The sequence below is a fragment of the Sus scrofa genome, chromosome 11, assembly GCF_054392235.1.
Source record: "Sus scrofa isolate SSC_HxYL_T2T_F1_AM1 chromosome 11, Sscrofa_HxYL_maternal_Yorkshire_Landrace_v2.0, whole genome shotgun sequence".
In the NCBI taxonomy this organism is placed as follows: domain Eukaryota; kingdom Metazoa; phylum Chordata; class Mammalia; order Artiodactyla; family Suidae; genus Sus; species Sus scrofa.
Window position 1 is genome coordinate 65,055,598 of NC_139393.1, and position 27,902 is coordinate 65,083,499.

Consider the following 27,902-nt stretch of genomic DNA (forward strand, 5'->3'; position numbering starts at 1 on the left):
TATTTTGAAATACTAGGTAAGTGTATATTTCAATTTTTTTGTTGCTTAAGCAACAATCTATATACATGATTAGAAAGTGGTGGTAGCTGCAGGAATACGTTCTATGTTTGATATGGATTCTTGAAAAACAAATATAAATATTAACCATGAATATTCAGCTCACTGAATTTCTTTCTGCAGAATAACTGAGTTTATGAGTTTCCTTAAAAATGCTATCAGTTAAACAGTATAGTTATAGAATATTTTATTTTATGTGAGAGTGCGTGACTACTTCAAAATACTGTGGAATGTTCCACTTCACCAGAAAATTATTACATAAAAATTATAGTGAGATTTAAGTATATTTGTTGATTATCAAATTGGAAAAATATTAAGATGAATTAAGATGGTTCCATTCATTACTTTCAAGAGGTTAAGTTAAATTCAAATGATCTACAATGGATCTGGAGAAAAGTATATCCAACTGTATTTGCCAGAAAGTATATCAATGTGCTTTGGAAAACAGATCAAATATATCACATTTTCAAATCACTTGACCAGAAATATTGCTGTTTTTGAGCTGAAAGACCTAAATAAAATTGAATGTTGCTTCAGGCAAAAAAGTTTAGTATTTATAAAAGCAAAACAAATGTATTAAGTTACATCCATAAACATAAATACACAAACAGATAAGTAAAATAAAATTATATTCAAGAAAGAATGGTTAATATAAAGGAGAATATATATTTTGTCAAATTGTGACCTCAAAAATCTAGATCCATTTATCTATGTTTTTATCTATCAATCTTTATACTGTGTGTGTGAGCATGTGTGCAAGTGTAGGTGTGTGTATTTAATTACTTGCTCATCTGAAGATGTCATTTCTACTTGGAGGTGCCAGTTCATTGGGGACATGTAAGGGAATTAAATACTGGAAATAAGTCTAGAAATGAATATACATATTCATTCTCAAAGCAGTGCTGTGTTTTGCATGGCCTGTTTAACTTCATTACAGATGTAGAACTTGGTGTCATGAGAGCGTTCAGACAATACAATATAAATAGAGAAAATTCTTCTGAACTTCAAAAGAAAAACTTAAAATTACTTTTAAAGCATTAAATGAATCATAAAATACAGCGCAGCATGGCAACTCTAGTTAGTAGTACTATATTGCATATTTGAGAGTTGCTAAATAATAGATCTCAAAAGTTCTCATAATAAGAAAAAATATTCTGTAACTATGATTGTGATGGATGTTACTTAGACTTACTGTGATCATTTTGAGGTACATACACATATTGAATCATTATGTTGTATACCTGAAATTAATATAATGTATTTCGACTCTGCTGTAATTTTTTAAAAAAGAACATATATAGTCATAAGAATTAGAAAAACCTCATTTATATTTGGCAAGTATGCTATTTTATGTGGGGTTCAGATTCACATTTAATGAGTATAGTTTGCATTTAGGAATCTTGGGAAGAAAAAAAGGGTTACAATTATGTTTTTATGAAAGAGAAAAACCAAAATGAAAGTAACATTTCCATTATGGATTTAGAAGTCAGGTACCGCATGCAGAATTAATATGATCAAGAAGCCTTTAATATTTTTTGTAGTATTCTTTTAAAATCATTCTTCCTCTCTTATTAGGTAATAGTAAATATGACTTGACTCCTGGAATCGCAGAGAAACTTCTCTTAAAAGTGATTCTTATTCTCTGCTTTCTTGCAACCTGAGTAAAGAGGACAGCTTGAAAATAAAGTTGAGGCTTACTGTAGAATGAATGAATAAATAAAAATTGATAAATATCTAAAGAAGGACAACGATAAGTAATCTGGAATAATCAGTTTCACAAATTGCTTTTAAGTCCAATAGTCCGGAACTATTTTTATTTTCCCAGGTGTATGCACTCAAAGAAATCATTATTTGTCATCAACAATGTGTTTCAGCAATGATGCCTTTATTCTTCAGAAAGAAGCTAGATTCTCTGCTACAGCATAGCATATCAAATGTTAAAACAAGGACTACCTGAGTTCTTGAACAAATAGAGTGTATAATATATGACTTCACCTGTGCCCTCCACATATGCACAAATACTACTGGCCCACTAAAGAACAACTATGCTATAGTGTTGGACCAAAGAATAAGGACAGTCTTTACAAAGACAGGCAGTCAAGGCCCATGTAGCCTCTTATGAGACTTCAGCCTTAGGCATTTTATTTTCATGCTCATTAATACTGATTTGTCACAAATGGAAGAGAGGTTTTTGAAAGGTTATGATATCCAGGACTTTCCACTGTGATACATATCCACTTACTGTTTATTCCATTGAGTATTTTAAAGCGAGAATAAAAAAATAATAATAAAGTGAGAATAGGTAGGGAAGGAAACCCTGAACCCAGTATATAAACTATGGGACACACATTGTGGAGTGTACCCAGAGATTTAAATATCTTTGGTTATAAAACATAGGGGCATAGGATAATTATGATGATTAACTGTGATACATTACATAGAAGTGCCTTTAAAACTAAGGCAAAATAGTTATGACTTATTAAATATTTTAACTTCCCCTAGACAGATACTAGTAGAAAATGCAGAGAGCAACCCTTTTAAACATTTGTCAAAAGATGAGGAAAGCTGTCATCCACAAATACAGCACTCATTTTTCCTCCTACCTGCTTCATTTTCTTTTGCCAGCTGCTGGTTACCTCCTCTCAGTTCTTCCTGATTTGTGCAAGAAGTCATTCATATTCTTCATAAGCTAATTTCCCTCAGTCAGCGAAGGAAAATGTTCTCTATATCTAGAGAGAGATGCTGTTTAAGAAAAACATATATTATAGAAATGTCTTCAGTAGTCATACTCTTAAAACCTGTGGTGAGGATAGTAAAATGTTATCACTTGTATGAAAATGACTGCATACTTCACACAGAGTGGCACTTCCTCTTTTCTTCCTGTGTCAGTAGCTTTTCCAAATAAGCGTTTAATCAGAACAAGGTACAGTTAGATGTAGAACAGAAGTTGAATGCATCTTTTCATCACATTAGATAAAGGCACTACAGAAATGAGAGATGGTAGGAAGGTAAGACTTGTCATGACTTACTTCCTCAAAGTTATCTTGGCATCTATTATATATCATTTGCCAGGTGTAGGCTTTGTGTTCCAAACCCAGTCCATGCCAAACTTTTAGTACCATATTTGTGCTGTATTTAAGTGACCTGCTACTTGTAAATTATGCACCTACAGATGTTTTTTAAAACATTTTCAGCATGACTAGTGAAGATTTACTGTGTGGAATCATGAAAAAATTTTAAAACAATGACACTGAAAATTACAAATTTGTGGTAAAATGCCCATAAAATATGGAATATTCTAGTGAGATAATCATAACTAATGGAGAATCCTAGTGCATTGCTTTTATATAAATCTTTCTTGTGTATTTTTTTAATTTCCTTGAATTGTCATATTTTAGATAAGGGAATATATATATATATATTTTCTCTCAGGTATTTTGTCATTAGCGTCTGAAAAAAATCACAGAATATATAAAATACAAATGGTAAAATATTATTTAAATAATATGTTAGTAATTCAAAATGATACACTTACCCCAGTGTGAAACACTGAACCCTGACAGTCAGTCCTCATGCACCCCTCCCAGTCCCATGTAAACACTAACCTTTCTATCTTTATTCCTATTTCTGATATTTCATAATAATGCATTATGTGGTATTGTGTGTCTGGCTTCATCACCTAGTATGTTTTCAGGGTTCATCCACTTTGTATATATGAGTACTTTATTCCTTTTTAATGCCACGTAATATTCTACTACATGGATACACCACATTTGTACATCCATTCATCACTGATAAACATTTGGGTGGTTTCCACCTTTGACTATTATGATTTCTTCTATAAACATTTACATAATGTTTTTATATGAATATATATGTTTTCATACCCACTGTGGGTATATAATTTGGAACAGAATTTCTGGGGTATATGTAACTTTATGCTTAATATTTTGAGGAACTGCCAAAAGAAATAGTTTAGAAAATGATTACCACGCAATTATAACTTTTTAAAGAGTTTTAAATTAGAAGCTACTGCACTGGACAGAGAAGTTGGTATTGAGAATTTGGTGCAATTATCCTTCTTATTGGGAGTAGGCAGGGCAGTGTCCTCACTTGTATGTCTGCAACTGAGATGGTCTGGATAAACTTACAGAGGATATGCCCTGTGTCGTAGAAAACATGGGATACTCAGGTTTAGGTCCTTCTCTCTTTTGTGAAAAATGTTAATGTTTGGTGAATCAAGGAAAGGGGTCTTAGCAGAGGTCATATGTTGAGAGGTAACTATAAGCAGATGATCAGGAATATGCCATCTGTGTCAGAGGTGTGCATGCTAAGGTCTTCAGAGGAAGAATGCCTGAAAAATCACAAGTACACAAAGAGAGAATTGGTGTTTCATCATCTGCCAAAGGCTCCCTGAGAAAACGCCTCAGATGACACATTTTCTGTCACTTATCCTTTCTCTTTTCCCCTCCTCTCTTCTACATATTCCATCCCAATCTTAGATTTGCAAAGGCTGTCTAAGAAAAAGGGAAGGATGCAAAAAAGAAAAGCTATTAAACTGAATCCTCTGAATTCCTCAAACTTTGTGTTATCTCTTACACCCAGGATGTAGAACTTGCCAGGAACATATGTTCAAGACTTTGCCTGGCTAATGCCAACACTGCAAATTTCACTTTACATCACCTTGCTCAACCAATCTTTCCTAAAATACCTCCACAATTCTACCTCTGAGACCAGGCCAGATATCATTTCTGTTTGACCTTGTAATCAAAAATCATAGGCTTAATTTACAATTTTTTCCTTTTAGTGTTTAATTGCTTGATTTTTTTTTTTTTTTTTTTTCCTTTTGGAAGGCAATTCATGGTCTTAGTCCCTTCATCTGCAAAATGACTGTGTTGGGCAAGATGGTATTAATGCCTTTCCTGTCAGCTCTGATTAGAAAGCTCAGTTGTAGTAAAACTATTTGTTAGGAAGTGCTTGTTTACATTTGATTGAGTTGGAGAGTTTGTCATAGTGTCAATTAGTGAAGTCTTGATCAGATATCATTGATGTGCATCATCATTTTAATTTATTTATTCTATCCTGAATGACTGAAAGGTATTTCCTCCCACTACCTACATTCACTGCCTATTTAAGTGTTTACATGCTTCCAAACAATTGTTTAATATTCAGGTAGTTAATGCCTTTTTGGAAAGCTTGCAATAATATTTTTTCTTGATTGTATTAATATCATATTTTAAAACGAAATGAAAGCAGTGAAAATATCACATTTTAAAATGTTTATATTTGTTCTGATTTTTATCCTCTCTCAAATATTACTGGCTGCTCTTTTTCCCTTTGGCACTACTGAATGTATCATAATAAAACTGGGAATTTAAGAGGTATTCATTTGTCATGTATCCATTCCCATTTATTGTTTTATAATAGGTAACACTGGTTTACGAACTCATGAATTTTTAATCTAGACATTAATATTTTTTTGCTATTCTGTGTAGTCGAATCTGATGAATTTGATTTTATTATTATACCATGCAGGAAAATAAGTAGACTCTTTATTATTATTTAATTTATGAGATAATTTTCATTTTTATACACTGAAGCTTATCATAATTTTTGAAAATATATAACTATGAACATCTATAGTGTGTTTAAAATTTGACCTGAGTATCAGAAAAGATTTCACTGCTAAAAACACGTATTTATAAATATCATGTGGTAGATATTCAGTAAAAAATAGTTTGTTAATACTGCCTAAATTCAGACAATAGTAATAAACTAATTATTTTTATTTATTTCAAAACCTGAAGTACACGTTGATAAAAAAGTAACCCTCATTTACTCCATTGGTATTATTTACTTCTATTATAATAGTTTTGACATATTTTGCAGTTGAAAACAAACTATATGCTGTCAGAAGCAAAAAAAAAAAATGGGTAGAAAACTAAATCTCTCATACTTAAATATTTTTAGTATGACATGGAAAAGTATTTGGCAACCTTATTAGGCTAGATATTCGTAGCACTAGGAAAATTAATAATATGATTTTCTCTGCATTGATAGGGTGATAACACTTTTGAATTTTCTCAATGTAACAGTCTTTTCTCAGAATACTGGTTGCTAGGGCTGTTGTGACATACTTTGCTTTGGCTCTGAAATAAGTTCTATTCTCCAATTTCCAAGAAGATGAATAGAAGTCAACATTCCTTGCTGTTTCTGATTCATCAATAGATTGATTGATTGATTTAACATTTATTTGGCACCATTTTCCACAGTGTAGAGTCCCAGTCACAGCCCCAGTAAGAAATAATCAAGCACAGGAGGATAAATTAACTCTGTCAGGTATAACAATTTCAGGCCAATCAACTTTCACTTCCCAAAGTAAATGTACCCTGAGATAACTGTAAATAATTATAATCTGAATTATGTTGTTAGGGTCACACACTGCAAAATTCAAAAATATTAAAAGGATTCTTGGTTAGCTAAGACAGGGAAATAGTTTCAGGTTCTAGAGAGTAGATATTCTACATATTATATCACATGTAAAGTTATATCAAATAAAAAGTCATATTCAAATGAGTATTTTAGGTGTTCACCTACACTGAAACAAGAAATCTAAAAAGTAACAATTACTTAGGGTGCTTCTTGATGAATTACAGTTGAAAAAATATTTTAAAATATCTGGTAAACAGTGAGTGCCATGTGTTAAGTGATACTCTAAACATTTAAAATACATTATTTAGTTTATATTTGGGATAAATATTTACCTTATTACTATCAATAACAAAAATTTGCTTATCTTGCATCCCAATAAAAAACAATTCCTGCTTGTCAAATTGATCCATATATACTGTTTGCATTTTCATAAGAAAAATATGTGGAAAATAATATAAGGAATGAACAAAGTATAAAGCTAAAAATATACTTGACAAAACATTATGAATTTTATTACTAAATTGTTCATATTATAAATGTCTTTAGATTTTGCAGTTTTAGGAAATATTTCCCCAGTTTTGTGTTTGTCAGATACAATGAAAACACAGAAAAAGACATAGGTGTGCATAAATGTACTTATTCATTTAATTATGAATTAAGTTATCTCTTTTTTGTGTTTAATCTCTCAGAGCTGTTGATATACTGTCTTCAGAAAAATCTTTTGTTTTTGTTCTTATGATTTTCTGATGACGGCTTATTTTCTGAACTTTATTTTATTTTATTTTACTTTATTTTATTTTGTCTTTTTGCCTTTTCTGGGGCTGCTCCCGCAGCATATGGAGATTCCTAGGCTAGGGGTCTAATCGGAGCTACAGCTGCCAGCCTACACCAGAGCCATAGCAACGTAGGATCCGAGCTGAGTCGCGTCTGCGACCTACACCACAGGTCACGGCAATGCCAGATCCTTAACTCACTAAGGGAGGCCAGGGATAGAACACACAACCTCATGGTTCCTAGTCAGATTTGTTAACCACTGCGACAGGATGAGAACTCCTGAACTTTCCTATATTTTAAATATTATCACAGATGCCACATAATAGAAGTCACCTTATTCTTCCAGTCCTTCTAATGTTAAGTTTCTACCAATCTTTTTGTCTAACCAGAAAATATACAAGATTTTAGGAGGGAAATGGAACAGTGTATTTATAGAAAGAGAATATTAAAAAAAATTAATGTATTATGTCTGAAAATTATCTGGTGATACTTATCAGTCAATAACTAAATACATGGAAAATTTTTTTTTCTTAATAAAATTCAGTCTCTACCCAGAATTCTGGCAAAGCAAACAAGTATAACCTGAAAAGAGGAGGATAGAAAGCCTGCATTAAATGAAGTCTCTTCTGTTGCCAAACAAAGGTCCCCAGGAACTCCCAGATGGTATCATAAATATAAATGCAAAGTGAATCTTGCTATTGCTAAAAGTCTCAATAATCCTAAATCACCTATAAGCATAAAACAATATATCTCTTTTACATTTGAAAAATTTATAGGATTATGGCCATACCTATTCTTCACAAAAATGTATTCTTTATAGTTATTTTGAACTAAATCCAAGGATATCTGTAATGGCAAATACAAGATATTTACAATAGAACATATTTTATTATCAAGGTTGCAGAGATTGTATGGATCTCTATTTGCTTAAACTTTTTTATTTTAAATTCTGTTAAAAACAGAGCAGACACTGTGCTTAAGCTATATTTACCTTCATTTATTCGTACTGTTGCCTGAAAAGAAAAAAAAAAATCTATGATGTAAACTTAATGGCAGACAAAACACTGAAAGTTGTATGGATATGATTTTAAAAAGGAAATTGGTTTTGTTGAATATCTCCGTGATCTTATTCATCTACTGACAGAATAATAGGGTGCATGAGAGGAGGACATTTCACATACAAACTTCTCATGAAAATGTGTTACATACAGTAAAGTAAGTGCAGGTCCTCAGGAATCAGTCTTTTTATTTACTTATTTTTCTTATAGACAATCTATTTTGAATGTCAAGCATTTGAAAATATTCAAATTGAATATACTGCCCTCCAGAAATCAAGAGAAAAACTTTTAAATGTTACCCAATGATATCTTAGAAAGAAGGGACTGGTCCCTCAAGCAATATTTATTAGATGCCTTCCAAGCACTAATGTTTTTCACACATAATGTAAAGATGAAGGGTAACCTTCGACCTTGAGATCACTGGGTGTAAAGCAGAGAAACAGCTCATTTTCTTGTTTTTATTGAGAAATAATTTGCCTATAACAAAGTTAACAGTTCATTAAGTAATCACCAAATTGATCAAGTTATAGAATATTCCAATCACTTAGAGAATTTCTTCTTATCCTTTCTTGTCAATCCTCTTCTTTGCCCCCATAGGAAACCACTGTATTGACTCATTCCCCATAGCTAGAGCTGCTGTTTCCAGAACTTTTCATAAATGGAATGTGAATGTATATGGTCTTTTTTTTTTTTTTTGTAGCTTCATTCACTTTTTTTTATTGCTATGTGGTAATCAACTATATGGATATGCCACAATCTGTTTATCTAAGACTGCTAATTTAAAATCACAAAGGTGAATACTGCTAGTAGGGGCTAAATAGAGCATTTTTAAGACAAGGAGGAGACTAGGCTGACAAGTAGAGGTTATGTGGGCAGAAAGATGTTGTAGTTCCCAAATTTGTTTCCCAGGAACTAATGGAGATGTACACTTCTAATTTGTGTTCTTTCTTTTTTTTTTTTTTTTTTCTTTTTATGGCCACATCCATGGCATATGGAAGTCCTCAAGGTAAGAGCTAAATCAGAGATGTCGCTTCTGGCCACAGCCACAGCAATACCAGATCCAAGCGGCATCTGCAGCCTAAGCTGCAGCTTGTGGCAACATCGGATTCTTAACCTGAGGCTAGGGATTGAACCCGCATCCTCATGAACACTACGTTGGGTTCTTAACCCACTGAGCCACAATAAGAACTCCTACACTTCTAAAATTCGACTAGAGGAAAGCAAATGCATATCTCTGGAGGGAAGTTTGACTGCCTGAGCAAAACTTAGTCTTACATCTAATACAATGCTTAGGTATTAAAAATTACTAATAATTTTGTATAATTGCTTTATATGTTCTTTTTAAAATTGAAGTATAGTTGATTTACAATGCTGTGTTTCATATATACACACACATTCTTTTTAAAATATGCTTTTCCATTATCATTTATAATAGGATATTAAATACAATTCCCTGTGCTATACAGTAGGACCTTGTTGTTTATCCATTCTGTGTATTATAGTGGTATCTACTAATCCCAACCTCTCGTTACATCCCTCCCTCAAACCCCTCTCCCTTGGAAACCACAAGTGGTTCTCTATGACTGTGATTCTGCTTCTGTTTTTCAGATAGTTTCATTTGTGTTATATTTTAGATTCTGCATAGAAGTGCTATCTTATGGTATTTGTCTTTCTCTCTCTGACTCACTTCACTTACTATGATCATCTTTAGCTGAATACTTGTTTCTGTGAATGGCATAATTTTGTTCTTGTTTATGGCTGAGTAGTAATCCATTGTACACATATAATACATCTTTTATATCCATTCATCTGTTGATGGGGTTTTAAGTTGTTTCCTTGTCTTGGCTATTATGAATATTTCTTATATGTGAATTGTACATGTGTCTTTTTGAATTATAGTTTTGTCTGGATATATGCCCAGGAGTGGGATTGCTAGATTAGATGGTAATTCTATTTTTAATTTTCTGAGGAATCTCCATATTGTTTTCCTTGATGGCTGCACCAACCTTCATTCCTCTTAAGAATTTAAGAGCGTTCAATTTTCTCCACACCCTCACCAGCATTGTTATTTGTAAACTTTTTATTGATGGCCATTCTGACCAGGGGGTGGTGATACAAGACAAGGATGCTCACTCTCACCTCTTCTATTCACACAGTATTGAAAGTTCTAGCCACAATAATCACACAAGAAAAAGAAAGGTATCCAAATTGGAAGAGAAGAGGTAACACTGTCAATATATGAAGATAACATGATAATATATATAGAAAATTCTAAAGACCCCACACAAAAACAACTCAATATGATAAATGAACTTAACAAGGTAGCAGGATAAAAGATTAACATACAGAAATGGTTCCACTTCTTTACACTAACAATGAAATATCAGAAAGGGAATTTTAAAAATTACCTTATAAAATCACACCCCCTGAATCACTGCTGTACAGCAGAAATGATCACAACCTTGTAAATCAACTATACTTCAATAAAACTTTACAAAGATAAAATAAAATAAAATCACACCCTCCAAAATAAAACACTTAAGAATAAACCTGGCCGAGGAGGTGAAAGACTTATATGCTGAGAACTATAAAACACAATAAATGATTCGAAGATGATTCAAAGAAATAGAAGGATAACACCCCATGCTCTTGGCTTGGCAGAATTAATTCGGTTAAAATGGCCATGCTATCCAAAGCAATATTTAATGTGATTCCTATCAAATTACTCATGACATTTTTCACAGAACTACAACAAATACCATAAAATGTATGTGGAAGCACAAAAGACCTAGAATTGTCAAAGCAGTCCTGAAGAAAAAGAACAAAGCAGGAGGTATAACCCTCTAAGACTTCAGACAATACTACAAAAGTACAATAATCACAACAGCAGGCTACTGGCACACAGACAGACATATATATCAGTGGAACAGAAGAGAGAGCCCCAAAATAAATCCATATACTAACAGTCTATTAATCTTTGGCAAATTAGGCATGAATATAATGTGAGAAAAAGACAGTCTCTTCCACAGATGATACTGGGAAAGTTGGAGAGCTGAATGTATGTAAATCAATCACGCTGGAACACACCCTCACACTATATACAGGTATTCAAAAATAAACTCAAAATGGCTTAAAGACTTAAACATAAGACATGACATCATAAAACTTCTAAAAGAAATCATAGGCAAAACCTTCTCTGATATATATTGTACCAATGTTTTCTCATGTCAGTCTCCCAAAGTAACAGGATAGAAAACAAACAAACAAAAAAAACAAATGGGACCTAATCAAACTTATAAGCTTTGCACAGCAAAGGAAACCATAAACAAAACAAAAAGACAACCTACAGAATGGGAGAAAATATTTGCAAACGATGTGGGTTAATTTCCAAAATATTTGTAAATGACAAAGGGTTAATTTCCAAAATATACAAACAGTTCATATAACCCCCCCAAAAAAAATCCAATCAAGAAAAGGACAGAAGACCTAAATAGATATTTTACCAAAGAAGACATACAGATCGCAAATTGGCACTTGAAAAGATGCTCAACATTGCTAATTATTAACAGAAACATAAATTAAAACTACAATGAGGTACTGCCTCACAAAAGTCAGTATGTTCTTTTTAATTATCCTAACACTATTATGCATTTAATCAAGGACAATGCATTTTTGGCTATGCTGATTTGATTAAAACTGTATATACAATAATAATTTACTCTTGCATATTTTGTTTACAATAACTTATAAATTAAAAATTCTCCAGACAGGAGTTCCTGCTGTGGCACTATGGGTTCAGGATCTGGCATTGCCACAGCTATGACATAGGGTGAAGCTCCAGCTTGAATTTGATCCTTGGTCTGGGTACTTTCCATATGCTTCAGGTTTGGCCAAAAATAAAAAAACAAAAACCAAAAAACTCCAGATGTACAGTTATGACCAACTACATTATGAAGCAACTATAGAAAAATATTTCTGATTCTGTAATTTATTCTTCATAAAATAGTTAAAAACATAATTTTACATAAAGTAAGTAATTTAATGGAGTTGACAACATACTACTGTTTTTTTTTTCCAGGAAGACTATCTAATATATTTTTTCCTATAAGATGTCTTAAAGATATAATATTTTTTTTAAACAGTTTGACATCAAGGAGTGTTATGCCTCCATCTTTGTTCTTCTTTCTCAAGATTGCATGGACTATGCACAATCTTTTGTGGATCCATACAAATTTTAAAACTGTTTGTTCAATTTCTGTAAAAAATGCCATTAGAATTTTGATAGGAATTTCACTGAATCTGTAGATTTCCTTGGGTAGCATGGGCATTTTAACAATATATATTGTTTGAATCCATAGGCATGGAATATCTTTCCATTAATTTTTGTCATCAACTTCTTTCATCAGTGTCTTATAGTTTTCAGTGTACAGGTCTTTCATCTCCTCTGCTAAGCTTATTTTTAGGTATTTTATTCTTTCTGATGCAATTGTAAATGCAACTATCTTTATAATAGTTCATTATTGGTATATATCAGTGAAACAGATTTCAGTATATTGATTTTTGTATCCTGCAACTTTACTTTTTAAGTTTTTGGGTGGAGTCTTGGGTTTTATGTGTGTAATATGTCATCCACAAATAGTGAGTTTTACTTATTCCTTTCCAATTTGGATAAATTTATTTCTTTGTCTTGCCTAATTGCTCTGGATAGGACTTCCAAAACTATGTTGAATAAAAGTGGAGAGAGTGGACATGCTTATCTTGTTCCTGGTAAAGGAAAGCAAAAGCTTTTAGCTTCTCACCAGTGAGTATGATGTTAGCTGGGGGCTTGTCATATATGGCCTTTATTACGTTGAACTACTTTTTCTCTAAAAGAGACATTTTTAATAAAAGTTATTACAGTAATTTTATCTAGGTACAGAGAGAGACCATAAGGATAAAAATGTTATTATTAGCAAGTAACCAAAAAATCTCTTAACTCCCAGGATTTGTGGAAGGCAGAGCCTGGATATATATTGTTTAGGGTTAGGCCCTTATAACTCATTACCTAGAACAAAGTATTCAATAAATATCAACTAAGTGAATGAGTGTTTAAAAAGTCTTATCATCATAGATAGGAGGAAAGAAACAGACAATAGATAGGTTACACTAGAAATAGAACACAATTTACTAAAGAAAACTGAGTTGGATAGAATATTAGATAACGTTTGAAATTTTCTCAGGAAATTACTTAAGTCATGCCTAAGTATATTTTACTATTTATTTATTTTATGGCTGCACCTGCCACAGCCATGGCAAAACCAGATCCCAGCTGCATCTGCAACCTATGCTGCACCTTGTGGTAATGCCAGATCATTAACCCACTGAAAAAGACCAGGGATTGAACTCACATCCTCATAGAGACAACACTGGGTCCTTAATCCACTGAGCCATGATGGGAACTCCTGATTTTTAAATAGACATCAGTATTAGTAATCAGGACATAGTCTATAATTATAACTTAAACATATTATACAAATTATATAAAAATAAATTTACTGGAGTCAGTAAGTAAAGGTGTTGGGGTTGGAGATGGGATGAACTTTCTGGTCACATGTCTTATATTGTTTAGAAATCTTTTCTTAGGTATGCCATAAACACTCATATGTGCTAATAATCCTAGGGAAATCTGTATTTTAATAAAATTTCTTAGAAATCCAGAAAGCATCTAAGAAATGATTTTTCTAGTGGTTATTGCCCAGGTATGGTGTTATATAGCAGGATGTGTTCTGGAAGGAAAATCTGATAATGAAGTTTACAATAGCATAACAAATCCAGCTTCTGATGTACTTCTTTTTAAAAAATTTTAATTAATTTTATTTTATGTTGATTTACAATGATTGTGTTAGTTGCATGTATACAACAAATTATTCAGGAGAAAACCATATCTGGGGACAACTATATCAAAAAGATACATGCACCCCTATGTTCACTGCAGCACTATTCACAATACCCAAGACATGGAAACAACCTAAATATACACTGACAGAGAAATGGATAAAGAAGACACAGTACATATACAAAATGGAATATTACTCAGCCACAAAAAAAGAATGAAATAATGTGATTTGTAGCAAGATGGATGGACCTAGAAATATCATACTAAGCAAAGTAAGTCAGACAGAGAAAGATAAATATTGTATGACATCACTTATATGTGGAATCTAAAAAAAAGATATAAATGAACTAAATCAGACTTCTAAAACAAACTTGGTGGGATGGGGGACATGGATAAATTAGGAGTTTGGGATTAATATATACACATTGTACAAAAAAATCAATAATCAACAATGTCTTACTCTATAGCATAGGGGACTCTACTATAAAATCCCAACATGGGACAAGAATCTGAAAAAGAATGGAAATATGAATTTGTGTATATGTGTATGTGTAAAGATATACTAATGATTTCTAAGTTGTATAGACTTTTACAAGTACCATAATGAAGAAATGCACCTGTCACATGTATATTTATTGATATGATAAAGGAAAGCATTATAACACCTGCAAATGTCCATGTACTTTAGAATACCTATTGACTATAATATATTAGTATAAATTAAACAAATATTTAAGTAAAATGATGATGCCAAACTTTAGAAGAACTTAGAATTGTACTGATGCCTGATATATTTGAAATTGTCATGTCTTTTTTTAAATCATCATTTAAGCCATGCATATTGTAAATAACTTGCTAGTCTCTAATAAAAATACCTATGTTCATTCACTTATGTAGTAAAACATGAAAGATTTAATGGGAAGAATAAATCACTTATCATTCAAGTAAAGTACAAAGTTTCTGGAACACCTAGTTGCTTCTACTTGTAAAACAGTTATATTCCCCAGTACCAGAGTCCTGGAAGACATCTGAAGAATGCTAATATCACCATCTATATATGGCCTTATATATTATGATAATATTGGAAAACAGAACATTTCTATTTTTCAGATTGTTTTATGATTATGTATAGACTATGAATACATATGCATCATTATATTGTGTTATTCATTGCTCACTAATTCTCTTACCCAATATTTACTGAGCACATATTATCTGCTAAGCACTATCCTAGAGACTGTAGATATACAGTGGAAAACAGTAGACAAAACATAAACAAATTGTGTTAAGTGGTGATATGAGTTATAGAAAGAATTCAGCAAAGTCAGAGACACAGGGAGTGCCTGTGATGGGGAGAATTTTTTGCTTTACACAAGGTCATGGAAGCAGGCCTCCCTGAACATGGGATATTTAAGGAACAAACCTGAAGGGAGGGTATGAACCAGGAAATATTTAGGAAATAGTTCTCCAGGTGGATGGTGTAACAAATTTAAAGCCTCTGTGGTGGAAACATACCTGGCATGTTTGAAGGCTGAAAGAAGTGGAATGAGCAAGGTAAAGATTGAGGCTAAAAGTAGTGAGGGGGACAGTGAGAGAAAATGAGAGAAGGGGTTAATTTAGCCTAAGTTAAGTTGGTCAACTGGATGAATGAAGCTGCCATTAACCAATATGAGAAAACCTGAAGATGAAGTAGGTTTGAGATCTCTGAATTAGGATATCCAAATTAGATTCATTAAGGCTGGGATGTTATCAGACATCCCACTGTAGGGGCTGAATTGATTACTGTACATCAATTCTGGAATCCACAGAGAAGTCTGGACTGAAGATAAAAACTTAACACTCATTATCATTGTGGTGGAATTTCAAGTCTTGAAAACGGATGCAGTCACTAGAGGAGGATGCATAGAAGGAGCAGAGATGTCCAGGGACCGGATCCTGGTTCAGAGACCATTGTTTAGAGATGAAGTAAAAACCTGGAGAGGACTCAAATCTGAAAGGTGTGAAAAGGTCTCTCAGCAGGGATTGCTAGAGGATTGGCAGCCTCTGAAAAACCACAGCCTGATGGGGGAAGCAACACAGGAGAATAATTACCTTGAAAAAGGTCTCCCCCACCTCTGCATCTCCTCCTATCTCACTCTATCTGTTGATTCCAACAGGAAACCAGAAGGGCAAGAAGCTCGGTTGAAGCAATCCCTGGAAGCTAAACTTCTGGGACAGATGAAGAGAAAATAAGAGAATAACAGATCAATAGGGGAAAAGGAAACGTATCTAGTACATATGTAATGGAAAGTAAGTTGGGTTTAACTAGGGTTGGTGATGATTCTAGAAAGTATGGTGGAGGAAGAGAGGACAAAGCAGTTGAAGATATGCCTAAGAAAGTCATAAGAATAATAATGATAATGGAATGTGCATTCTGATAAGGCGGGAAGTAGGAAAAGGAAAGTTAAATTCTTACAACAATAGGGTCAATAGATTATAAGTCCCTGGATATTTGAGGAACTGCTTAAGTTAGGTTACAATAGAAAGTGATTAGGAAAGAGAGGAAGGGGTGGTAAGAAAGGGCGAGGTTCATCCTGGTTGCAGTTACCGATGAGGTCACTGTGACATGATGGGAGTGTGCTGCTGAGGAAGAGCACAAATTAGAGGAATTAGTCTGGGGATGCAGAGAAAGAGGAATTCATCTTTTCAAGAACCTAAATTGATCTAACTCTTTCTCACATTAGTGTGGAGGTCAAGACTGATAGCTGATCAAGAAGTTACAGGGATGTCTTCGTAAATAAGTATGTATCTCCTTATAATTAGCTCTTAAGAATGAAATGAAGAAAAGAAAAACTAGTTTCAGACTGTTTTGGGGGTATTTTCCAGAAGATGTTGGTATTATTTGGGTCATATTTTGAGTGTCTGCTTAGGAATATTTGTTAATGTCAGAAATATTTTTTACTACTTAGTCATTATTTTATATATGATATTTTTGGATACTAATTAAACATCACAAATGCATTCAGTGTGCCTTTGGAGGAAATAAGCTAGCATCTACTTCTGATGGAATTGCCTTTGAAAAGAAGGGAGAGTCAGAAAGAGACAGATTTTTTTGTGCGTAGAAATTAATAGAAAGGAATCACTATAAGAGTGGGAGCCTTGGGCAGGCAAGCTATCTGTCTCATTGATGTTTTGAGTCTTGAACAGACACTTTTAATTTTCTCAGGATAAGCCCAGGGAAAACCCAAGAGCAATGAAGTCATGTCATGGACCAGGGTAGCTCATCAAGATCTTCTCTGTCACCAGCCATATCTATTCTCAAGAACAGATGCCCAAGACATTGAGGATATATTCTCTGGGAAAAGAGATAGGAATATGGGCATATAGACCGTGAAAACTGCCATGGAAGAAAGGGAAAGTAGGATCATGGTGGGATGGGTGGGTGCAGTCATGTCTATTTGTGTTCGTAAATACAATAAATATTTTTCTAATTTTGATTTTTTTTTTTTGAATGGTGCAGTTTGACCAAAAAAAAAAAAAAAAAAAAAAAAGATAGATAGATTTGGATAAACAGGTCTGCATCCGGCTGCTTGCTGATGATTCTCCACCCCTATTAGCCAGCACTGGGGAGGAGGAGCATTTTGGGGAGGAAGAAGGGTTTAGAGCACTTTGATTAAACTTTCATTATCTGTAGTTATAGAACTGGACTGGATGGTGGTTGCATTTATGTATTTCCTCTGTGATTGATCTTTTCCTTTCCCTTTAATTCAACCCCAAGCAAAAATGTGTTGCGGTTTATTAACTAGAAAAATAAGTTTAGTAACCTCAGAACAATGTCTATTCTACTCTTGTCAAAATATTTTGGGATGCTAAACATATTGATCAAAGAAGGGAAACATGATTAGATTTGACTGCATGTCTCTTATTGTAAAATGAACATTTTATTTATATACCCAGTTTTACTTTTGTTATAGTACTTATCCATCTTTGAGTTTATATTCTTCAGTTATGTATATACCTCTAGCCTGTTTCTTCCCAAATGAAAATGATTGAAAGGACCTCGTTTGCCTTGTTTAGCTCTGTATGCTTAGATCTTGGAATGTAACTAGGCAGAAAATGAATGAATGAATGAATGATGAATGAGTGCTACATTTTTTCAACTTTTTGATCCAGAAATGCCTTCAGGCAGCATATTCAATAGAAAAGACTTCTTTCTGGAAATACTATTCACAAAGGTTTAGTTCTTTCATGTCTCATGTTTTAAGGAAATAACTCCACTACAGACTCAATTCAAATAAACATAAACCTTTGAAGTACTCTACCAAAAAAACCTTATCCACATATACCTGTAAAATGCAAAGGTAGAGGCCATAAAGTTTAAAATGCTGCTACATTTTTAAAAATTCAATAAAATAAAATAATTTATATCGACTTGGCCACAGTTTAAATAACTTTTCTAAGAAACCCCTGCTTACTAGCAGTTACCCCTCTACCCATTCCCCATTTACCCCATCCCAACACCCTGTCCCATGTAAACACTGATCAATTTTTTGTTTCTATGAAACTACCTTTTCTGGATATCTCAAATAAATGTAATTGTACACTAAAAATATCTTTTCTAAAAATAGTTGAGGATTCTTATAGATTACTATAATAATATAGATTCCTTCAATAATTTGAAAAATAATTATCATTAATGAATGCTCCAAATATTCCATTCTCTTGCTATCAGAAATAAAAGGGCAAAGTCTATTTCAATACAATAATTCACATTCTGAATGTTTTATTAGCTAACTTCCTATGATAGTTATTTACTTCAGGGTTTTCTCCAAATGGTGCGTAACTCCATCTTGGATTTGGATCATACCAAAGGATTACTCAAGATGACCTTGCTTTAAGTGAAGATGCATATTATGGTTCTAGATATAGTGATTTTGTAGTTTTTTAAGCATAAAATCAGAATTGTGTCCAATATACTTACTTATGTCGTCCAAATGATATAGATTATTATCAAAAATTATCCAAAAAGTGTAGGCATAAATTATATAATGCCCATCAACACTGGTTTGAAACAATGTTGTAATAGACAAACAGGTTCACATAATGATTAAACTAGCAGTTCCTTACATTTTTAATATAAGGTGGATCCATTTTATTCCAAATAATAATTTTTAGAAATAAAGGAGATAAAAAAGTTTTGTTTTATTTTCTGAAAAGCTACATTATGAAAAATTTGATATAGCAAATAATTTCCTTTGAGAAAAATGGTGTATTGTGTAGAATATTAAAGATAAAATTTGATTTGATATATGCACCCTCATTTTGAAAACTCTATTGTCAAGTGCTATAATATCTCCTGGCTTGACATTTGTTCTGAACTTCAAAAAATAACAAATAGTTGGAGGCAATTTTTGATATCACTGGAAAAAAGTCATTGCTTAGTCATTTAGAAAGTTCAGAAAGATAAATAAACTTCAAAGAACCATCTGTATCTGCTAGCATAAACTGAGGCAGAATCTCATTATATAAAAATTTCTAATTGAATTCCATCTAATATTTAAAAATCATAAATACAAATTATTTTCATAGGATCTATGGGAAATCATATACATTTATGGCAATAATTAATTATTTTACCTAGCCAAACTGGATTTTTCTTGCACATCCTCCCTCTATTTTAACCCTCATGAAAATCTGTTACAAATTTCAATATGTATGCACATACGAGCATACGTGGCCACATAAATGTTTGTCAGTATGTCCTGTTCACTGCTACTATCTTCTCCCTGGTCCAGAGTTGTTCTTGCCTGTATTAGTTTTAGTCTTCATTCTATCTATCGCTTCATTTATGGGCCTGCCTGATTTATCTTATACAGGATAGAGTCGGCCACCCCAAAGCACTTTAGACAACTGAATTAAATCTTTTTTTTTTTTTGTCTTTTTTGTCGTTTTTGTTGTTGTTGTTGCTATTTCTTGGGCCGCTCCCGCGGCATATGGAGGTTCCCAGGCTAGGGGTTGAATCGGAGCTGTAGCCACCGGCCTATGCCAGAGCCACAGCAACGCGGGATCCGAGCCGCGTCTGCAACCTACACCACAGCTCACGGCAACGCCGGATCCTTAACCCACTGAGCAAGGGCAGGGACCGAACCCGCAACCTCATGGTTCCTAGTCGGATTCATTAACCACTGTGCCACGACGGGAACTCCTGAATTAAATCTTATTATGGCTTTCAAATGTCGTTTTGAAATCCACACTCATTCCCCTGGTCTCATGGACCTATATATCACTTCTTTTCTTTTATATTTCTATGTGCAATCCTAGACAAAATTGTTTCTGGCTATGGATTTGATTAACCCCAAAAGGAAAAAGCCAATGCATGTACCTCTTCATTCAGAAATGGCTGTGCAAATAAGTAAACTGCCTGTTAAAATCTTGGGTATGGCATAAGCTGGATACAAAGCCCTTGTGAGTTTGTGGTGCTGGTCCACAGTATACAGTTCAGATCAATGATCTAATATGACACTCCTTCCCTATGGCCTGACTACAATAATGCAGCAACCAAAATGTGAAGGTAGGAGTGGTACTCTCATGATTGCAATGATTGAAACACTTCCCAAATTTCTCTACCTTCCCAAAATGGTATTAGTATACTATTTTAAAAGTATTTCTGTGCAGGGGGAAAGCAGTTTCCCAATAATATCAATTTGGAAGCAGTTACTTCCAATAACTTCATCTTTATTTTATATCTTTGTTTTACATCTTTGTTTTACATCATTTTTATGTCAGTAATGTGTCTTCTCATTTTACTGTACAAAGAGGCAAAGAATAGTGTTGCTATTTTAGCTAAGAAAATGGACCCTGATTAGGAAGGTGTGACAGATTAATCTGCACAATGCAGGCATAAAAGAACACACCTAGAACCCAAACTACTTGTTGAGGCATTCCTACTATTTTTAAGCCAATTGATAAAAGTTAATGAAATGGTTCTGACCAGTCCCTCAAAGACAGATTCCTCAGAAATGAAGCTTCAAGTTTCTGAAAGAGAAATAACATTGCTAATTTGAATTTCTAGCTGAGAGTAAAAAGAAGAAGGAGATTTTTTATTTTCTGATGTTATGATTAGTTCAATAAGTGAGGACTCTAGTAATTATACTCATGTCTTACTTTGTTGGGTCATTCAGATTTTTATGCATATTTATTTAATTTTCCCTTTTGTGTATTATTTTTTATATAGAGTATGTGCAGTGGTTAATTTTATAGTTTAGTCCATGAATTACAAGATAAGATAAAATTTTGCCAGAAAAAGAGTTGAGATGAATATCACCAAATATGAATATAATTACCACTAAGACATGTTTTTCTGACGTGTCTGACAGTATGTTTATGTTTGATGAGAGGATTTATTTGAAAGCTTAAGTGGAGGAAAAATGGATGATTTAGGATACTGACTACCCAAAGGTGAACTGAAGATTGCTTTGTTTGACTCTCATACTCCTTGTAACATGCTTTACTGAGGCTAGGAAGCCAAAAATAAACACATTTGTACCCAAAGGAACTGCAGCAGAATATATTTTGAAGTTAAGGCTGCATTTCTGTGTCAGCAGGGTCATCACAGCCTAGGTTTATCTCTTCTATGTTTTCATAGAATATTACCTCTCATTGGTGTTAAACTTTATAAAAATGGATCTTTATATAATTTACATTTACAACTAAATAAAGAGATGAGCTACTTTGTATAATTCATCTACATATGACTTCTTTCATATATTTAGATATGTGCCATATGTTTACTTAATAAAATTATTCAGTTATATTTCTCTGCCCTTTACTATTTATCAGTATTGTTATTTATGTTTCATCAGAAAATTACTCTTTAGACCCTTAACTTTGATAGCTTTATATAGATTCCTAATAGAAGATCAAGATTGATGTTATCTTAGTAAATTCAGTTCTTTCAATTTCTTCTATTTCTTTTCTTTTTTTTTTTTTTTTTTTTTTTTTAATGCCACAGAAACATAGGATCTGAGCTGCATCTGAGACCTATGGTGCAACTTAACAGCAACACGAGATCCTTAATCCACTGAACAAGGCCAAGGTTCGAACCTGTGACCTCACAGACACTATGTTGTTTTCTTAACATGCTAAGCCACAGTGGGAACTCCCAATACTTCCAATGTCTTATGGAATGATTTTGGAAATGAAAACTTAAGAGTATATTGAGAAATACTCTTCTCTTTTGATAAAATCAGGTAATTCTAGAAGTGCACAGATTTCCTATGGCTATTCAATGTATGTCCATAAATATAGACTGCCTATTCCAATCCTCTATGGTGATCCAATTGCTTTAAGTGCTTTAAGCTGTAATCACTAAAGAAACAATGTTTCCCACTTACTGGGGTCATGGATGGACTGATTGATCTCCCAACTTGCATGGTGATGGGTATTCTGTACTGACTCATTCTGGACCACCATTATTTAAATCTGCCCTGATTTTCAGTGTTTCTTTAATGCAGGAAGAGAAAGGAGGTTGAAAAATTTTAACAGTGGATTGTGAATGATAAAAAAAGGTGCCTACCTCAGCAATCTTGCTCAATAAACAGTCTTTGAGAGTTTGTCCTACTCCCCATCATTTTAAACTTTGTCTCACAGAGGTCCCTTTCTCATTAGATGGCTTGTTTTTTATTAGGTTTTTAACATTTATATATGATCAAAACAGAAACATAAGTATTGCTACTTTATCATTTTTATTATGCCTAGGGAAATAAAGATAAAATGAATAAAAAAAACTCTCTACTTGATCTTATTGTTAATACAAATTAATGCCTAGTTCATTTGTTTAGAAGAATGCATTCTAAACTAAAACATACAAACATGGGCTTAATTATCTATATTTCCATAGTGAAATAAAAACATTCTTTAGAAAATTCCCTCTAAAATGCTTTACATATTTCTAAAAGAACTTAATTACTAATATTATTTTCTTTCCTCCTCCACAAGCCCTTCTAGATTATGAAGTTAATATAATTTGGGATATTCAGAGCTTTTGCTGAGAATTAAATACAATCTTTTTCACTACTTCCAATTAAACCATAAATATAGAATTGATATTACTTCCTCATATTTATGAATACTGGACTGAGTGACACTTCATGCTTAGGTATTCCTATGGGATGGTTTTTTTCTTCAAGATTTGAATATCAAATATCATTTTTAATATTTGCTAAAAGAGTTTAAAGAAATTCAGGTAAAAGAAGTACTTAAAATAACAATATTTTCGGGCTAAATCTGCATTTGAATGTAGTTTAAGTCTCCCCTTCCTGAGCTAATTCAGAGATGATAAGAATTGTGAACATTTATTATACAGTCCAAAGTTTATGCTGCATTTTGAGAGAAAAAGGAGATTAATGAAGTCAAACTCTTTGTTTTTGGGGGAAAATGAAGTGTACTGAGAAATGCATCTAAATGGTGCATAACTGTTTTATGAATCAGGCAGAATGAGATGGTGTAGGGTTATAAAACAATTAATGTTATTCATTGGGCCTAGAGTAGCAAAGTAAGAGTTCAGTGCTAATAGCATTTCATCATTGAAAGTAGCTGAGAACAAGAACCTATTTATCACTGAGCTCTAACTGCAAGCACAATTTATGGATGGAAGTTTGTGTTTCTGTTATGCTGATAGAACAAATAAAATGTGTGAAGAATTAATTTTCTGAAAGTCAGGTCAACAGTGAAGACAATTTAAAAGGATAGGACAGAACCAGAAACAAGAAAAGAAATTGCTTTAACACCAAGTCACACTGATGAACAGTATTATCAAGTTAATCAATTCTGTAGTAATTTAAACATCTTTTCTAATTTTCAATGAATAAAATATAATGTAAGTCTCTGGAGATAAAAATGGCTTTTAAAAGTATTTTCATTAGTTTATAGTTACAGCATATAACGACTGACTTCATTTACAGTATGCTCTTTGCTTGAGTAAATTACCAGAAGCATCAAAAGAAATTGAAGCACACCCAACATTAAATGGATACAGCAGACACTACTAATTACAAGAACATTGTAATATTTAGGAGACTTCATTATTCACTGGGCAGAGAGATAAGCAAACAGTCACATTACACATTTTTATGGCACAGTTGAAAATATTTTTATATTAGAATCAGAAATAAGAACAACATTAGAAGAAAAGAAACTGAGAGAAAAATCATAATACATATTGCCTCATTTTATAATGGTGCAAAGTTTATGACCTGAACTATGAAGTCATTGTGTATTCAACTGCTTGCCTAGATGTGAAAAGCGTGAGCTTACAGTGGTAAAAGAGACTTTTGGAGCAAGATAAAAATGTGTTAAATGACGCCAAATCTAGATTTCAAGTCTCTATAACTAGATTTTATGTTATACAGTAGTATAATTTGACAAAGTGATAATAGACTTCAGTGAGAGAAGAACCAAATTATACTGGCTCTGAATAGAAAATCTCATTTGAAGACTCAACTACTCTCATGTTTAGCTAGAGTATTACACTTTAATGAGAAACAGGCACTCAGATGCCAATCAGCAAGTCTAGACACTATTTCAATATTATGTGACCAGATGAGAACTCTAAATTTGATTCTTATGTTCTGAAAATTAATATTCAACATTCATTGTACAATAGACCTCTGTACATTTGCCCTGTCCTGCTCTGAAGGAGAGGTAAGAACACTTCTGCCTCTGTTCTTCACATTCTTACCCACAGATACTTTGATACTGATATATTTCTAATCATGGTACTCACTTGCTGAAACTCCTCTGTGGATTCCAGTTATTCTCGGGATGCTGTTAAAAATCCTTTACTTTATACACAGCATCTTACATCATCAGTCCCCACTTAACTTTCCAGTTTTATCTTCTAGCCATACATACTGATTGTACTGAAAATATTTAAACACTGGTAGAGCACAGGCATGGAACTGCCAGGAGAAACTCCAGTTGATAGCCTCATGCTGCGCCAGGCATTATCTCTTAAGTTTTTGGATCTTGCATGGTTGGAGGATTTCTAGGTGAGACTAGGAGTACATGATGGGCTCAGGGTAAAGGTCCTTTATTGCTTTCCTTAGCCATCCTCCTTCTGGGTTCTAATCACACTAATACTTCCTCTGACATACAAATGTGTTAAACTCCTTCCATATCTGGTATTCCTCTTTCTGAATATCTTCCTTGCCCCCTGACATTTTCATCTGGCTAAGTATTACACATCTTCCAGGTCTCTATGTAGGTATGTTACTTAATCTTTATCATAAGCTGGATTAAATTTTTCTAGTTATTTTCCTCAGATACTATCCTGTACTTTCCTCGCACGAAACAAACTGATCTAACTACATATTATTTAAATAATTATTTATCTGGCATCATTTTCTAACTGTAAACCAATGTTTTTTGTATAGAGGAGCTGTAATCACCTGGGTTCATAGTAAAAAATGCCAGTTATTCGAGTACACTCTACAACTAACGTATGGCTACAGCTCAAGCCTTGATAGTTTAGCAAGAGCTTTGATGATTCTTATGCAAGTTACAACTTAAGAACCACTCTGTGGAAGACGGCACTTAAGAACACTTTGCTCAGCTAGCAGAGAGCACAAAGCATAGCATACAATTGGTACTTGAAATACTGCTGAATGAAGAATATACATCAAAACTAGTTCACTTATATGGGTTTACTCTCAAGTGTCAGCTTTGAATTTACATAATATGGAATGAGCTGGAAATTGAGTTAAAACTTGGATATAATAAAAAAAAATTTATGCTGTATATCAATAATCACTGATGCTGAATCCTTCAACAGGAGAGGTTTTCCTGCTTCAAGGTACCTGTGGGGCAGATGCCATAAAATAAGCTCTAAATTATTGGTCAATATTAGTCTATCACTTCCCTTGTTTCTTCTGCCTCATCTCCTCCTTTTCCTCTTTCTCCTTCATCTTTTTTGTTTATCTCTATTTTTAAGTTACCTTTTCATACCTTATTAACTCCTCAACCTGTACGTTAGACTTCTCTGGTTCCCACTGATACCCAAGTGGATGGTTTCAATCTTCTGTAGGCTCTCAAGCCTAAGAAGGTACATAATGTCTGTGAAAAAAATAAAACCCTGAAAATATAAAGAGTTATACCACTGATGACTGCTGTTTTGATATATAAATCAGAAGGCTACATTTTTTTGTATTAATGATGACCTTTTTATACTTAGAAACTTATACAAGTCAAATAAGAATGCATCACTCCTGAATCAATTAAATTTGGAGTAAAAAGATCTATATTTGCATCCTGTATTATGTTTTGAGGCTCGGTTAGGTTTTGAAGTTCATTTAAGTTACTGTACAAAGGCTTTATAAGATGTTATTTTGACACATGTAATCAGTCTTGTATAGATAAACCCTAAATAGTTTACTGCGTACCTATAAAAGTACCTACATATCTCTGTAAAGAATTTGGATTTTTTCTGCTTTTGAGAATGTTAATGTTAAAAAAATAGAATATTAGATTATGAAGAGCCTTAGAGACCTTCTAGTCTAAATGAGGTAAATATGAGAAACAGGGATTTGGCCAGTTCAGTGATCTGCTCAACTAAGAAGTAGCAGAAATGAGATGATAAGTCACAATACTTGACTCCCTGTGAAATTCCTATTTCACCACATGATAAAAGATTTATAATAATATTACCTAACTTTCAAGAGTGTCTATAGACTATGCCACTCATAGAGAATATGCATAACTGTATCTGTTTGGGTTTCTAGGCAGAGATTGCAGTTATCTTCTGATTACTAGAGTGTGCCAAGCACTTTAGCATCTTTTCAAGCAATGCACTACCTTGGATGTAATGTATTTTGGTTTTTGAAGATACAGATTTAACAAACATAAACTATCTCATTTTCATAGAGAAAAACTGCCAGTAAAAAATGATATTAATCTTCTCGTTTACAAATTAGATGTACTCCCTCTTATAAAAAGTCCTTTTTTTTTCTTGATGAAAGTCGTCTTAAGAGTCTTTAGTACTTTCCAGTGCTTACTTGAAAACAGGTATATTTCACTTGAATATGTAAAGATATGCCCTTAGTTGCTGTGTATGTAAATTGGATATATTTTCTTTTTTTTTTTTTGCTGTTGTAAGAATTTACCTTTGACCAAAACTGACATATTCCCTTACAATGATGATTTTTATAAATGTTTTATTAAGGACTTACACAAATAAAAAAAAATTGCTGCTGCTTCTCAAGGAACAGTCCAGGATGGGGAAGGTATTTTAACTCACTGAGCCTTCAACTGGAGAACTCTGCATTAGATGATAGTAAAATGGTAAAATATTGTAGAAAAGGTCATAATTTTGGATACACTTTCCTTCTACAATGTTTTCTGGTTAAATTCTTTAGTTCAATTAAATGTTATCTATGAGACATGTTTTCATTATGATATTTTGACTGACAGAAAAAGAAATCCATCACTACACTTATGATACCATTCATGATGAAAACAGAGCTATGTAGCTACAGTGTAAATACTGTATCACCATGTCAAGAGTACAGAATAGTCTCTCCATTTCACTGTCCCACATTTTAGTTGTTAACTATATGTGCTATATTACTAAAAGAACATAGATATTAATTTTGAATGGATGTAAGTTGTTTTAGACATTTTAAAAATATTACACACATTTTTCTGAAAGTCTCAGTTGTGGTGGTGATAGAAAT

The 27,902-nt window shown here is 33.1% G+C and overlaps 1 protein-coding gene across 4 annotated transcripts in view; it reads right to left on the reverse strand.

Moving 5' to 3' along the window:
• Positions 1 to 27,902, reverse strand: part of LOC146398664 (uncharacterized) — a 304,287-nt gene that overhangs the window by 139,114 nt on the left and 137,271 nt on the right. For 2 of the 4 annotated variants that reach the window (XR_014820084.1, XR_014820089.1), the window contains exon 2: positions 2,661 to 2,799. The exons of 1 other annotated variant lie outside the window; for it this stretch is intronic. The gene's annotated coding sequence lies outside the window, so the exon portion shown is untranslated. Of the gene's footprint in view, positions 1 to 2,660; positions 2,800 to 24,300; positions 26,031 to 26,178; positions 26,287 to 27,902 lie in introns of those variants that run through there. One more of the 4 variants, XR_014820087.1, reaches the window with a different exon arrangement.